Source organism: Embiotoca jacksoni, unplaced genomic scaffold (genome assembly GCF_022577435.1).
Source record: "Embiotoca jacksoni isolate LCO1_2020_lvr unplaced genomic scaffold, fEmbJac1.0.p SCAF_45, whole genome shotgun sequence".
Taxonomy (NCBI): Eukaryota; Metazoa; Chordata; class Actinopteri; family Embiotocidae; genus Embiotoca; species Embiotoca jacksoni.
The window spans coordinates 102,599-118,957 of NW_027185398.1; positions in this window are offsets into that span (position 1 = coordinate 102,599).

Below are 16,359 nucleotides of genomic sequence, written 5' to 3' on the forward strand. Positions count from 1 at the left end.
GCAGCGGATCCCTGGAGACGTTCGGAGGCTGATGATGGCGCAGCAGTGCCTGTCAGTGGTGTTTGTGCGTCTGCGGCTCGAGATTTGGGCACAGAGAGGCTTTTTTGTTGTTGGTGGGTGGAAACATGTCAGCGGTTTGCACCTGATAGGGTAATCTTGGAGAGACCATCAGCTTGGAGAGGTTTTTTTTTTTTTTTTTTTTTTTTTTTTTCCTTTCTCTCTTTCGGTGGGTGAAGCGCTGCGTAAAGAATTGAACAAGGAGATGGAATACTTTTTGATCTGGTTTGATTTTTTTTTTTTTTTTTATTATCATTTTTTTCCCCTCAACTAAGTTTGGGAAAGGAATTGAGTGGCATTCAAAGACAAACATAATCTGACAACCTCATTTCAAAGATCTGCGTCTATGTTTGCTTATTGATTTCCAGCTCCCAAAAAAAAAAAAAAAAAAAAAATCTGTGTACATCCAACGACCTCTATATTTTTTTTTTCTTCATCACTTTTAATCACCATATTGTTGTTAGGTTGTTACAGTCAGTGAAAAACAGGTTTGCTGCAGTCATAACGGCTGCAGAAACTGCCCCCCCTCTGCGTGTTACTGGTGCGTTTTTAACTGCTGCTGGTTTGGGGATTGGCACTGGCTGCCCCAGACCGCATTCAAATACACGTTGTTGTCCTCGAATTTTTTCAATAATGTGCTATAACTTATCCGCATTTAAATGAAAGAGAGGTGTGAATGTGTTTACGAGTACTTCGGAGCTGGCAGCAGTAAAGTGAGCCCACATCCCTGCTGCCATTAAAAAAACAAAAAAACCTTTGTGGTTCCTTTATTGTCCCATTAAAACTGGATCCTCGGGATTCCTGCGCCATTGATATTCAAAATGATTCTAAATGATTACATACATAACTTCTCATGCTGGGGGAGTTTAAAGGACCTCCTGCTGATAGTTTAGAGGGGAAAGAAAAAGAGTGTTTGACCAAGAGCCACCAGCTGCTGATCACAGCACAAAATAAAAAAAATAAAAAAATCCGGATGGTATCAGGAAAATATTATCATTTCCTGTGCTTATGAGTTATGACAAGTTAAATCACAAAGCGTGTTCTGCAAAGTATATGTGGATAATGTGGGTTGATGTGGGTTTTACCCAGTGATTCATGGCTTTGTGCCTAACAAGAACCCTTGATCCTGCCAACCACAGGGCACTGTAATAATCCCTGTAGCACAACTGATGTATAATGTCACTTAAAGCATGACTAATTTGGCCTTGTCTGCCTTAGGGAGGGAAAATCACAGCAAAATGGAGCAAACAGCAATTAACCAGACAGATCATTTGATGATTTCTTTACACACACAAGGCTTTGGGATTGTTTGATCAAATAAAGGCGAACATTAGCTGCTGCTCACCATTGATTTCCCTGAAAGTTAAGAAATAAAAGGCACCTGACAACTGATTTAAAGGCAGGATGATAAACAGCAATTACCACACTGACTGTGATAGAGCCGGCATTGTGGAGTCACTCATCGCCTCTTAAAGCGCATGTTTGTGACAAACTTCTCGGCGCATGACTATAAATCCTGAACGGAGGGGGAAAAAAACAGAGCGAGAACAGCGGCAAGGCTTGGATGTGGCCACCTGTGAGTCACAAGGAGGAGGAAACGTATCTCTGCCCGTGGCAAAAGGGGAGGCCCCCGTTTATTAGGGGACTTTTCTTATTTTTATCGATGTGTATGAGCATAAGCAATAGCCACGAGCCAATTTTTTTGGGATGGTTCTTCCGTGCACTCACTTTGGCAGCTGACCAATCAGGAGTCAGAGCGACAGATTTATTCAAGAGATGAAAACTAAGAAAAAGTACAAAAGAAAGTCGGTGTAGACACGTAATCTGAAAAACAACAAAGGATTTAAACTGATCTAAAGTTTGGTGATCAAATCTGAACTTTTTGGTTTCGCAAAACTGTCCCTTTTTAAGACTGACAAAACAATCCATGCAACTGTTGCATTAGAAGACGATATATCAATATGCAATATCCAAGTTGACAGGCACAAAATTGAAGCCCATCATCTGCAGCACTTGAAAGGCGGGTCCACGCAAATTATTTCACAAAACTGTTTCCTATCGAATCTAACCTTCTAAAAAAGTTATATTTTCTTTCTGAGATTTGTTCCGATGAAACTTGTTGACAGCGTTGGATTGGATTTTTCCAGAGTAAACCGTAAATTCCATCAGCTGTTGAACTTTTGAAATGTAATTTTTCAATGCTTTGAGCATCACAAAGGAAATCCCATCAACATCTACTGAAACGATAGCGAAGCAAAAAACTCAAAACCCCGCGCAACTAAAATTGAAGCGACCTGCATGGAAAGATGCGGCTAGAATTAAGCGGGAAAACAATACCGGATGTTTTCGGCTTTTTGGGGTGAATTGACCCTTTAAAATGAAGGGCTAGCAGAATGCATTTCCACTGTCAGTCAGAAGAGTTGGCGCGCCTACAAACGGCCTCCTGACACTATTTGAAAAATTGCTTTAAAAGACAAAAAAAAAAAGAAAAGAAAGCCTGATAAAACAGTGAGAATCAATCAATGCATGTTGCCGCTGGTTGAGCGTAACAAGAGTGAGCTTTGTGAATGGGGAGAGCTGTTTAAGTCCAGTTTGTGAGGCTTGGAGAGGGAGGAGGGGGGTGGGGGGGGGGGGGCAGCCACTCATAGGTTGGGGTAAGGTTACCCACACAGATTAGCTGACAAGAGTGAAGGAGTGAGAAAAACAAGCAAGCAAGTTAAAGGTCTTAGTTTACCTGGCTTGCTGTGCTTGGCAGCCAATGAAAGTTGCTTTGAAACCACAAAATCAAGCGGTAGCCCTGAAATGATCCTCCTGCAGCCACATTGGCCTGATTCTATTTAAAAAGAATGTACCCCCCCCCCCCTCAAAAAATTACTTTTTTTTAAAAATCGGGAGCTGCAAAGTGGCGAATGATACTTAGACGACTCCCGGAGTCCTTTCAAGCCTTTGAATTTGAACCTCGCCGCTTCCGTGCAGTTATGCGTGTCAGTCTTGCCGGCGACGGGACTGTGGGAACGTCACCGAAGGATATCTCATTGAAGCTAAAGGAGGAGGCATCCGAGGGCGGGCGAGCAGCTCGGCAGTTCAAAGGACCCTAGCAGGCATTTAAAGGCTCGACAAAAGAACTTGGCAGATCAGTAAGTGAAGCCCAATGTACTACATTAGTGTCAGGACCCCCTCCGCGTCCCTCCCACTTTGCACTTTCATCTCTGACACGGACATATTGACTTAAAGGAAAGGAGGGGTGCCAGAGCGGCGAAAGGAGGGGGGTCGGTAGCTGCGGTGCGTGTTGAAGGGTGTGTAGGGGGGGGCGGGGGGGGGGGGGGTGTTGCATGTGTCCCATTCAATACCCAAGGTGAAGCGATTGATGCCGAGGGGTGACCACTGACTCATATAAGCCACCCAGAAGCCTTTTTTTTTTTTTTTTTTTTGTAAACTAGAAGTCACAGACCGACAAGCACGTGAGACCTTAAATGGGACGGCCCTCTTCCTCTCATCTCCCTAAAAAAGTCAGCCTCACCCCATTAGTATACGCTGACCCTAACCCCCGCCTCTCCAAACACACACACACATTTTCACACTGCTGACCATGCCCTTCTGCGGGCTGCACCCGAAAGTCCGACGGCCCGACGCGGGCGCAGGTCATAACGGGGTCGCGACACCTTGACATTGCGAAGGGGGTGACGGAGAAAGGAGCCAGAGGGAGGGTTGGGGCGCGTTGAGCCGGCTACCTCGGAAACCTTTCAAGTATCACCTGAAGAAGAAGGAGGGGGGGAAAAAGAAAGAAAAAAAAACAAAAACAGCAGGAAGCGTTTCGGTAATTTGTCATATTTGTAATTTGTCCCCGTTATTTGCACGGAGTCATTAAGGACCATTCAGGGGTTGTTGTTTTTTTTTTTGCCTTGAAGAGAGGAGAAGAAGCCGAGAGAATTTGGATACAGGCGCTCGCGGGAGTTGAAGGGTGAAAATTAGAGCGTCGCTCTTCGACAAATCATCTCCGAGAAGCGGAGTTCACGTCGAACATGTTGGTGTTTCCACTCGTCGCCTGTTTGACATTAATGATGATTTGCTCCGTCTAAGTCCAGCAGGGGAGTCCAAAAGTTGTCCAAAAACATAAACATAAAAAGTTTGGGGCTCTCTTGTTGCTAGTTTGCGAACATACGCAATAACTTTTTAAGTGACTACATGCATTTTTTTTGAAGGCCTCACTAAAACTATCCATGCTCGGATGAATTCTTTGGCCATTGCTTAAGTGCAGAGAAAAAGTGCCAAAATGTGTCACGGTGCTACGGCTGAATAATAATCAGCCCGATGGACCTCATGTGTTCGAAGCTTTTGGCCTGTGTCTGACAGATAAATGTCAACTCCCTTGGACGAGCAGAGGTAATCAGAAAGTCTTGTTTTCTGTTCGCAGAGGGTTTTTTTTTTTTTGCTGAACAATATGAGTGTTTTAATGACATAATGAGCCTCTCAGAGCTGGGAGGACTAGTGGTGAAAGTTTGGGAAGTAAAATGATGTAAGTGTTTTTTTGTCAGCTCTTTAATTTTTATTTTTTTTGTGAACGACGCCGTAAGTGTTTTCTTGGATGGCCACGATTACCAAATTAAGGAGCTGGTTGTTTTTGTAATGCGCCATGAAATTGCTTTGAGACTCACAAAACTGGCCAGAAGGTTTGACTCATTCACAACAAAATGCGTGATTATTTGAGTTATTAAAAAAAACCAAAAAAAAAACCACTTAGCTGCCCCTGCTGTGTTTAAACGAATCCCGAGTTTCCCTTTGACGGATGGCAGTTTATATACGCGTCATTAATGAGCCGAAGGCCCGAAGTAAATTACAAATTTAGCTCGAAAACAGCTTTGGAAAGGTGACGTTTTAGAATCAAAAGGATGTCGAAGCCCACCAAGAGCGTGACCCGAACTCACCCACATAACTTGATGAGGACTTGGATTTTTAGGTCATTACCTTTATGTTTGAGGTGAGAAGTACTAAGTGAGTGTTCAAAGCCCAAAGCTGTCAGGGTAACGTTTATCTGATTAGTGCGCTGTCTGAAAAGCACTTCCTCAGGTGCCACTGGTCCGCGCTGCCCTCGATGTGTCGGCCCGTGGTCTCGTCTCGTGTAGTTATATCAGATTTGGGTCATTTTAAGTGACGACATCTCTTTTGAAATGTTTGTTAAAAATGCACCTTCATGATAATTACGGTTCGATTATTCTCATTTTTGTTCAATGGAAATTTGAAAAAGAAGCCGATATTCAAGTTGAAAACACAGTTTGGTGGGGTTTTTTTTAAAAGCTTGACTCCATCGGGGAAAAAAAAAACAGGATCGTATGGTAATTTTCTAACAAATGACAAAAGATTTCAAAGTTCATGACTCTTTAATGGCCCCGGGGGGGAGGGAGGCGGGGAGGGAGGTGCTGGTTGTTTACAGCTTGGTGAGTTTCGGCGCACAACATCCGTCAGGCAACCCGGTATCACGGCAAAGTGTGAAACTGACACCCCTGATCCAATAGAGCAAAAACGTGAGATACCTACGTTTGGCGATGACCAGACGTGAGAGTTTACACCTTTTTTTTTTGTCTCGAGTGGAAGTGCGTGTCGATTACACGCTTTGGGCCTGCGGCGATTTATAGGAAAACTGCGTTGGTTTGAACCATGTGATTTACAGGAAAACAAAGCTATTTAGCAAAAACACACGGTTGGGGGCTAGGACATAACCACGGGAGGCGTTTTCGGACCGCAGAAACTATTTCACATTTCGAAGAACAGTGGGAGGGACAGCTTTTGGTCACATGATCCTTTAGGTTACATTGTGCGACTTTGTGGAACTGTCACGCTCAGACAGCCCTAAGAGTGGCAATCTGACGTTTTTGCTGTAGTCCCCGGGCGTGTCCATTTCACGCATTGTCATGCGTCACTTGGCTTGCTTCATATGGAGATCATTGCTGATTGGTTAAAGGGCTGCTCCGATAGTTCCAAAATGAATTGAAACGACACATCCCTTCTTAAATTGAAAGCTTACTTAAAGCGTGCAGCAGTTAACTGAGGTTCAAGTCCATATTTACTTTTTTTTTTTTTTTTTGGGGGGGGGGGGGGGGGGGGGGGAATCAGGCCCTTAACGTGAACCCGAAAGTTTCAGCTTTGGGGGCAGAATCACGACAAGAACATTATTCGTGGTAAGTCAACTTTAAAACTCTGTGCCCATCTCTGTTATAATTGGAGCTTTACAATGTGTTGCACTGAAGTGCAGCTGCTGCCTACAAGTACTCCATTCCCAGTCACGAAAGAAACCCTCAGCCGTTGGAGTGGGGTCTCTCCTTGAGCTGTCTCTGCTCCGGTAAGCTAGCCTGAACCTGCAGTTCCAGTCATCCTAATCGCTGAGCCCAATCCATTCCCCTGTCTAGCACCTCTTCAGAGGCCCGCTCGCCCCCTTTGTTCTGACAATACACAAACGACCATTCAAATGGAGGGACTCTGTAATCAGTGAAATACTAGCCTCTGGGCTTTGTAGAATAGAAAAAAAAAAAAAAAAAAAAAAAGGGAGGGAGAGTGAGAGCAACATAGAAAGAGAGGAGAGGGAGAAAATCCATCCATGACCAATCAACTCTAACTACCTGTCTGGCTTTTTAGCTGCAGATGTTATTCGCAAAAGAGGGGGGAAAAAAATGTGCCCGTTCCAGATGTAAGATGTACAAAGGGAAGGCAGGCTGGTACCTCCACCCACAGAGAAAAAGGCTGGCCTCGTCCACACCCATTCATCTTTGATATGGCTGATGTTGTTTTTTTGCTCTTGCCCCCGCCATTTCCTTCAAACAAATATGTGATGCATTGCATCACCTCACACGAAAATGAAAGATCAAATTAAATATGATTAACGCGAGTCCTACTGTCAAAGTATGCCGAGACCGTACTGAAATCATTCGGTGCAGAACTTGTTTCTGGATCATTTATGCAGATAAAAAGTGCATAAATAACCATACGGGTTTTAGAGAGTAGAATCTGTCTCCGGAAAATACAAGAAAGCGATGTGTATTTATTCATAAACCCTTAACTATTACTTCCTATCCGGTCCGGAGGTCATGAGACAAGTTTGCCGGTCTCTCTTAGTCAAAAGGTACCGCATGAAAATGTTCTAGTGCAACAACAGCACGCGTTTCAAGTCATTCATAATTCAGAAATAGCTAGAAAAAGAAATAAGACGATCTTATTTGACATAATATGATTAACTTGCAGCATTTTGAGTTGATGCTGGAATCATTATTAACAAAATCAGTGTTTCATATCTTAATATCACTGTGGTCATTTTCCTTAAAAAAAAACAAAAAAAACAGACCATGCTTGATTGTGAATCAGGTCCTCAGTCCTTTGCTGTGTGGATGAACTGAGAGAAAGCAAATGTTGCAAAATAAACAGGAACCTGCAGCTAATTCTTTAATGAGTAATTGGATTTTGTGTTATTAAAAAGGTGGATTCAAAGTATCTGACAATAAACTAAATGGACTCTCTTGACAGCCTGTTTGGGTTCAATACAGGTAGATTGTGTTCGCAAATTTGTGTCTCTGTGTTATCATCGGGAAGATGAATAAATACAGGGAGAGAAAAAAAGAAAAAGCCGAGCTGAAATAAAAATTGCTGTTGGTACAAAGTGTGCTGTAGGCCAAGAAATCCATTAGCTCAGCCCAAATAAAGAATAAGGGGGATTTAGCATGTTCAGTTATAAGCCATCCCTCTTCTGTACTTGAAAACTATTTTTAATTTGGGTATTAAAATTGCCTATAGCTCTGTAGCTTCTGCAGAGAATAACACGCGTATTTGTATTAGTTTGTTTTAGGCTCAAGAGCCTTTTTCTAACTTTTAGTTTGGTATTTTCCTCCCCCCTACCTATATATTGTTTAATGTTTAGTAGATGTCCCTTTAAATCATCTTTCATCTGCTGTCTCCTTTTGTCATTTTTACCATCACGCCTCTTATAAAGCAACTGCAATAAAAGTAATTTATTCTTATTTTGGATTTAACTGTGGCTGTTCGTCGTGGTGAGTTTGTATGTCATAAAGACATTTCAGTTGGTTTGTATACAACCAGAGTGTGAAAACAGCAAGTGAACTTGCAAAAGAGAGAGAAGGGGGGAGGGAAGCTGGGAGAAAATGTCAGGTGAGACAATATGCAAGGTGCGTAGCGGCCTCGCGGAGCTTGGGGGGCTAAAGTCATTAACAGATATCAGCTTTTTGAAGTTTGGGAACGGACAAATTACCTTGTTGAACCACACGATTGTGAGCGAGGCATGTCTGTCAAACATCTGATAAAAGTGCCGCCTGAGGCTGCTGTTGGACCGATCTCGGACAGATACGAGTGTGATAAAGAGTAAAGTAAATCTGTGATGTGATTAATGTTACTAGAAGTTCTATTGCTCCAAAAAAAAAACACAAGAGTAAGAAAAATCCGAAATCTCAATGATAAAGTTTGTCTCGGAGCATATTCGTTATTTATGGCTTTGGGCAATGTTCATATCACCTAAAATAACATGTTACTTACCGCTTAATTGCTGGCGTTTATGGATGCGATGACATCGTTTTTAAGTGCTTCGTGGCAACAACGGGAGGGGTCGACGATCAGTGCTCCCCCCGCCGCTTAAATCAGTTATTGTCGATTCATTTCAAATATCGCTCAACCGTGTCTTGAATAGAGAATTTTGCTCACCTGAATAAAAAGGAAACATGATAAACAACGTCGAAGAGGTGTGTTGCAAAAAGGAATTCTCTCCCGGGATGAATACAAAAAACTAATTATGGTGTCCTGTGTGTGGAAGGGAGGGAGGGAGGGGGGAGGAGGGTCTGTTTAAATAAACTGTAAACTCACCAAGTCAAAAGGATGCTTGTTAATTCCTTGGAAGAAAAAGACAAGTCAGGGCATCCAGCGTACGTGAGATAGTGAGTCAACACTGTATGATAGATGATAAATCAGATGACTGGGCGGCTTCCATACAAATGAATTAGTGCATCGCTAAATAATGACTTTTGTAGTATAAGACAATGCAATTAAAAGATATTTCTAGCTCACCGGTGCACTTTGTGTTCGCTCATTGTGACCTTGCTACACCTCAACACGGTGATGTTATTAAGCTAGCTTGGCAAACTACACATGCATTCATGAAAGTTAGTAAGCAAGCTAAAACTGAAGCAAAACATGCAGGATGTGTTTTCACTGTAACCTTATTGGCATCGCGGTTTACAGCAGCCTTTACCTGTAGCTGCTTTGAGCCAAGGCGTCACAGTTTGTTTTGTTTTTTTGAGCGAGACTTAATAATGGCTTTCTCAAAACAGGTGGGCGACATAACCAGTAATGTTGGGACTGTTAATAATTAAAAGGAAGCTGGGGGCAAACATTTTGTACGACTTCCTGGAGAAATTAAGAGGAAACACAATCTGAGCGACTGAAAGAAGGTTTTACAGATCACCACCCAGAGTGACATCAAGCTCAAGATTCAAAGGTGTCATAAAAGAATTGATTATCAGTATTTTGACCTAGAAAATGTCAAAAACTGCCCAGATTTTTTAAAACTGGGCAGTTTCAAGGCTACATTGATTTACAAGGTAGCCTCGGCGTTCATTTTCAATAATTCAGATTGACATCAGAGGGTCTTTATTTCTTTATTAAACACGAGTGCAAGTTTTTCAGAGATCATGATACTGAAGCAGGGCTGAGATGTCACCACAGACTGGATATAAAAATGGACGTAGCTTTAGGGTCCGCAACGAGAAGCCAATTCGGAAGAGCAGTACCAATGACGGCAACCGGGGGTCGACTCCAAAAAAAAAACAAAAAAAAAGCCTCTGGCTCCGTAGACTGTCATTCAACTTCTCGTGAAATACAGAGTCGATTTATCTTTTCAAACACGTCATAATGGTGTCGTTAGCTAAATTCACTCTGATCAGCTCCTTTGGAAAAACAAATCCATCATTTATTAGATATGAGGCCTCAAAGAAGTATGTTTGGGGGGGAGGGGGGGCGTGTCTGGCTTGACTGACATGCCTGGGTAGCAGTCAACGTTTGTCTATAGGTAGGCAGTCATAGTGTCCTTGGGTTCTCGGTCAGATCGAATCAGGTCCATCACTCCCTTTACCCCAGCTCATCCAAATACCAAATATGGGGTTCACTTCTGGCTCCCAAAAAAAAAAACCAAGATGGCGACAGATGAAATGCCCAACTCAAGGCTTCAAAACATCCAAAGTGTGACATCACGGTAGGTTGCTGCTCAGATGTTACACAAGTAAACAAATGGTAACGTCGACATGTGATATCCTGTAGTGGACTGACGGGAGTATTGCACGCTGTGGATGCCGGATTCTACACCGATACGTGTTGGCAGGATTTTAGAAATGCATCCGAATGCTTAGGCTGGGACGTCTCTCGACTCTTTCCAATCTAACCTGAACTTGAATTCAGCTGTGCTCACACATCAGCGGTAAAAAACACCTTGTATGTGGATCTATTAAGCTGCGCTCAATGGGGAGATATGTCCAGACTTTTCTAAAGCAAACATAACGTTGAGTCATAGCGAATTTGGCAAACGACTGGAACCTTTGGCTGAAGCCAGATCATCCTCTGAAAAAAAAACACCTCCCCCGCATAAAGCCACGATTACTTTTATATTCTATGACGGCATTTCCAAAGTAAGTTAAAAACAATTTTAAAAAAAAATATAATTAAATACCAAATAAATACCAGATAAACAATTTTCTGAAATCATCATACCAGTGAAATTTGAGGAGAAATGGAAACGTGTGATATAATAGCACGGAGCCGAGTCTCGGTGGCTTCCCTTTCACAATGCCTAAGCACTCAAAAAAATTCCTCCAGATCTGAGCTGAGTAACTCTCAGAAGCCTCTCCGCTGCATGAGGAGGAAAGAAGAAGAAGGGAAAAAAAAAAAAAAAAAAAAGCTCAGTTTGTGGGCAGAGGAATGCGGCTCACATCTTTGCCATAGCAGCCGTAGAGGTAATGCGCTCGCGTGTTGGCGCTTGTCGAGGTGAGCACGCCTCCCTCTTCTGTATTAATAACCGCATGTCCTATTGCTGGATCAACTGGGCTGTGTTTTACTGGGGGCCTGCGTTTGCTTACGGGAAAGACAAGATGATGAACTCCCTCCACCTTCTTCCTCTAATTTACACAATTACCCCCCCCCCCTCCCCCCTCCCCACCCACCACATACACAATGTCTGTTTCGCGCTGAATTATTCCCAATTCCTGATTGAACAAACAACCCACCCTGTCACCCCCCCCCCACACACACACACACACGTCAACAATGCCAAGAGCACAAAAAAATAATGTCGAATATGGCATCAAGAAAATGAGCTGAAGAAGTGCATTTACGCCCGAGAACACGGACGTTTTTCAGCACAACAGAAAGAGTTAAAAATAGCTCTGTTTTGGTTTTTCAGAGTATTCAATGAGAACGCCAAAGAGTTCACAAATTCTGACAGGAAAAGAGCTGACTGCTTTTTTTTTTTTCTTTTTTTTTTCTTGCTGGATGAAATGTTTATATAAGCGCATCATCCTTGACAATTGACTTATACATAGAAGGAATTGTTATTAAGATACAGTCAACTGTCAAAATCGTGCTGTGAAAGAGAAAATCGCTGGTGATGACAATGATGGCTTCCTTTCTGTCTAATATAAACATACCAGCATGATCACTTTTTTCCCCCCGGGGCAAAGTCATTGTTCCATTTTGAAAGCTCTCTGAATGCTTGAAATGTTCCCCTTGATATTTTTTCCCTCCGCTGGTTTATTTGCTTGTATCCAGGTGATGTGCCAACCTGTCACATCAAGCAACAGACGGCCTTATTTCCTCAGAGCAAAGGTCATAACAATTGTCACGGGAGGGATGGGTGTGTGCGTTTTGTTGGGGAGGAGAGGGGTGGGGGGGGATTGATGGACCTCACTCGGTAGTTTTTAGTTTGATGTGTGAAGAAGAAACTAACTGGCAGATAAACATTTGTTCAGGATACAATTGCTAAAACATGTCTGTGACTGAGATTTTTTTTGATCTCTCGGCAGGAATATTCAAACAGATCCATGATTTTTTGCATGAAAGTGCATCAATTTTATCTCGTCTAAATAAAAAAAATAAATGAAAAAAAACGGCATTCTTTGAACCGAGGCTGTGTTTGTGCCACATTTTGTGCATTAAATGAAATTCAGCTGTTTTTTCTGTGGACACAATGAAGATAATCACAGACTACAAGGGGGAAAAAAAAAACAGACTTTTTCCAGCTGTTCAAATCATATTACATCATATTACAAGGCTAATAAAAGGAGAGTCCAAAAAATAAAAAATAAAAAAAAAGAATCCAGAAATCAAAGTTATATTTCCCTGCCACTTGGGGCCGCCAAAGTGCTCGCCTCATAGTGCAAAAAAAAAAAAAACCTTCTTTTACAACACATCTGCATGTCCCACTTTTTGAAGGCCAAACACAGAGTTGCTCTCCAATCCCAGCTAAAAAACAACACTTAGCTCCAGCAACAATACTGACCACATGTCTCTGCAACAGAATTATTATATAGTATTAGAACATGTTAACAACACCTGTTGTTGTGGAGTGAGTTTTTGTTTTTTTCTTTTAAAAATCGCACATCCCTTTTGGGTCGTGAGAAAAAAGAGGGCGGAAATGTACATGCCTGCAGAGACATGAGCTTACATTTCTTTCCACCAGAGTGTAGAGAATGAAAATGCTGTCTTCATACTTGAATGTCCTACAGGTAAACCCCTCCAAAGACAAACTGATCTGATAAACACCTGATTTCACCGTTTTTGCAAAACTTCTTACAACAACGCATATTTAAATGTTGACGGTCGCTCACAAAAGGTGACATTATTACCACCACCACCACCTCTCCCCCCCCCCCCCCCCCCTCCACCTTCCCCCACCACCTCCTCTCCACTAATTATAGCAGTTGCACTTGCCACCTCTGCTTTTTAGCTATCAAAACTGGGAAAGAGCGGGCTTGGCCGTCGTGAGGAGAGTGATACAGTCGGGGTCTGACAGTAGTGCTGGTGTTCCCCGAAGGCAGTTTGAAGAACAGTGCAGGATGAGGTTGCATAATCCTGTGCCTCGGATTCACGGAAAAGAAAAAAAAAAAAGGCCTGGTTCTTTTAGAGAAAGATATACTGACACTTCCAGATGTCTGTAGAGGAGCATGTGGAGTAACACTCTTGGCAGCCACACAGGTGATTGTATCAAATGGAAATTTGTAGCTTAATTGATACTAGTTGCTACAAGCCATACCAACAGAGAAAGTGATGAGGTGGTGACAGGACACGTAGGGAATTCTTTAGAAATTTGATCAGAGAGTTTGTATTTTTATGTGTTTAAACTGATTTTATTTAATTTTTTGTTACTGTAACAACAGTGGGCTACTTAGTTTTTGTCTTCTTGCAGAGGTACAGAGCGACGTTTGTAGGCACGGATGTGAATTTTATGAGCGTTGTTGCATAACTTTTGTACAACAGTCGATGGATACCAACACGCCAAGAAATGCATCAATGCGCCAGTAAAGGCCGTGTAAAAGGGACAGAAAAAACCCCAACAAATAACACAATTAAAATGGAAAAAGCAGCTTTGCAAATGGTTCCTATTGGAAGCGCATTTAACATGTTTGCACCTTCAAACTCAGAGAATACCATCGTATGGGTGCTCAAACAGAAAGGGTTAAAACCTGAGCAAGGATCCCATAGCATCATATAAGACAAAACAGCATTTGCATATTTTCACGATTCAGTGTTTCTCAAAGAATTGGCTCACGGCTCGGTGACCAGGTTAATCCAGGTGAACGCTGTAATCGGATCCGCCACATAAGAAAACTAAGAGCTGGGAGTTCTGTTAAAACAGGGTGCTAATGTAGTTAGTAAACTGTAATTGGCAAGAAGGAAGGGGATAAAAACAAGTCTTAGTTTTGAGATGAAGAGGGAAAGATGTGTGTATAAAAGAAATAAAAGAAACGTATTCTTGAATTTGTAGTATCGCAAAAAAGGACATTCTATTATGTTTTGCATTTTAGGGTTGTAGTTGTATGTTTTTAAGGTTAAACTCTATTATTAGTGACTTGTATAACAAGTATTTAATTCCATTAAAAGGTGCTAGAAATATTTTTAAACAACTAAAAAAAAAGGTTGTTTGGTGATTTATTTTTTTGTGTGTGCTTTTCCAACAGATTGTTTGTATGCACAAGAACAACCTGAGCCTATTAGATGTTATCTGCTCTTCCTCGTGAAAACAGTTTACCGTTCATGTGTACAATAATGTCTGCTTAGCAGTTTTGTTTGTGTCTTTAAAGTTGCATTAAACATGTTTTCATATTTTATTTGAAATTCTGCTCCAAAATGTTTAGTTTGAGCTAAAATCCCCCCTGAACAGTACAAATGATTCACTGAGGATGACACACACAAGCACACAAGCACACACACGACGCAGTCCTGCTCTCAGACAGGAGGCCTCTATAACCGAGACCAGATTTGTCATGACCATCCTGCCCCGCATCGCGTGACACCTGGAACAAAGAAAAGGGCAACATTTCCCTAATGGCCTGATGTGGCTTTTAGCCGGCACATGTTGGGCACCGACACACTCTCGCATGAACAGCACCTGTGTTTGAACTCTGACAGTTAGAAACTGACACTCACAGAAAGCAAAAAAAAAATAAATAAAAAGGTCATTTCACCCCAATTGGAAGAGAAAAACACATTTTTACTTCTTTCTAGAGCTGCCGGGCCATTCGGACGCTTGTATTTGTAAAGAGTTCGATATGTCATTCGCTTATTTTAAGCCTCCGTTCTGAAACAATGATAGTCTATAAATATTCTCCGTATTCTAACAAAAACAAATAGTCCCGATGACGGGCAATGAGGATTTAAGAGAAGGTGAGGTTGGAACAATCTCCACTGTACAACGGAGGCGAGATACTGTGAGAATTAGGGGACGTTATTTCGTGCGATTTGAATGAACAAACCTTTAAACAGTTTGGTGCGATGCAAAGATACAATATAAGCAAATTTAAAGGTCAAAGCCAGTCTAAACTCGACCTTTATTGCATTTTTGTGTGCATATTATTCCAAAAGGATTTTTTTTGCTTTTACAGTGTTTTCTAGACCTCCCCCCGCCCTCCCGTCTATAGTTTTCTCTCTCCAAGTACCTGACTGATGCTTACTTCGGACGGAATTAAACCCTGCAGGTGTCAATACTTCCATTTTCTCGACACCGATTTACTCCACCGATGGTCCCACCATTCATTACATATATGCGAGTGTGCTCTGGGATTTAGGTGTGTGTGTGTGTGTGTGTGCGTGTGTGTCAATACCTTCGGGCTGGTTCAGTCAAACCCTGGACTGGAATTCGAGTCGACCACAATGGGGGGATTTCCACGTGCCTCTCAGCCGTCTTATTTGGAACATAAAATCGTGCGTCATCCCGTGGCTGCATCCGCCTCACTTCCTCGTGGCTACGGGGCAAAAACCGTTCAGCTGGCAGTGAAGTAATGCTTGACTCACACTTCAGGTAAAGGCTTAATCAATTTATATCATTACGGAATCGAGCTTTTGAAGTTTTAACGCCTGGACTTCAGTGCCATCCAGTGGTAATAACAAAAGATGAATGATGACTACAATTAAGTGGAAAAGTACTACGGCAGGGAAAAGACCAAGCCCCCTGGTCTTTTAGGATTTTTAATAACCAGATAATAAAATATGTGGAAGAACATCCAAATCTTAAAATCTCTCCCTGCAAAGTCATTGACAATAGAAACTCTACTGTGAACTGATTGTCCAAATGTGAAATGCCACCAAATCAGAGAGTTTTCATTTGTCTTTTGACGGCAAAAGGGGCAACTTTTGGGAATATTTGACAATAATATGTGCTCAAAATGCTTTGTAATTGTTTCTTTATGCTGAATTCACACATTTCTGATCAACTTGTAAACCTGGAAAACATCCAGTACAGAACACAACATGTCGTTTTACAATACAGCTGAATGGCAAAAAAAAAAAAAACGAAGTACAAAACTTTACAGTCTGTGGAGTGATGGACAACCTTACCAGCACCGGAGTTTATGCTTGGCTTCTGGTACTTGCTGGTTTTTTTTCATCAACCTAATTCATGTGACATTAAAGATGCAAATCGTATCATTTTTCAGCTTTACAAGTTAATAAGTCCAAAGTTAATGCTGCATTTTTTTTTTTTAACATGAATAAATGTCTCAGTTACACATTGCAATCATGATACTCACTAAACAGGGTCACATTTGTGGG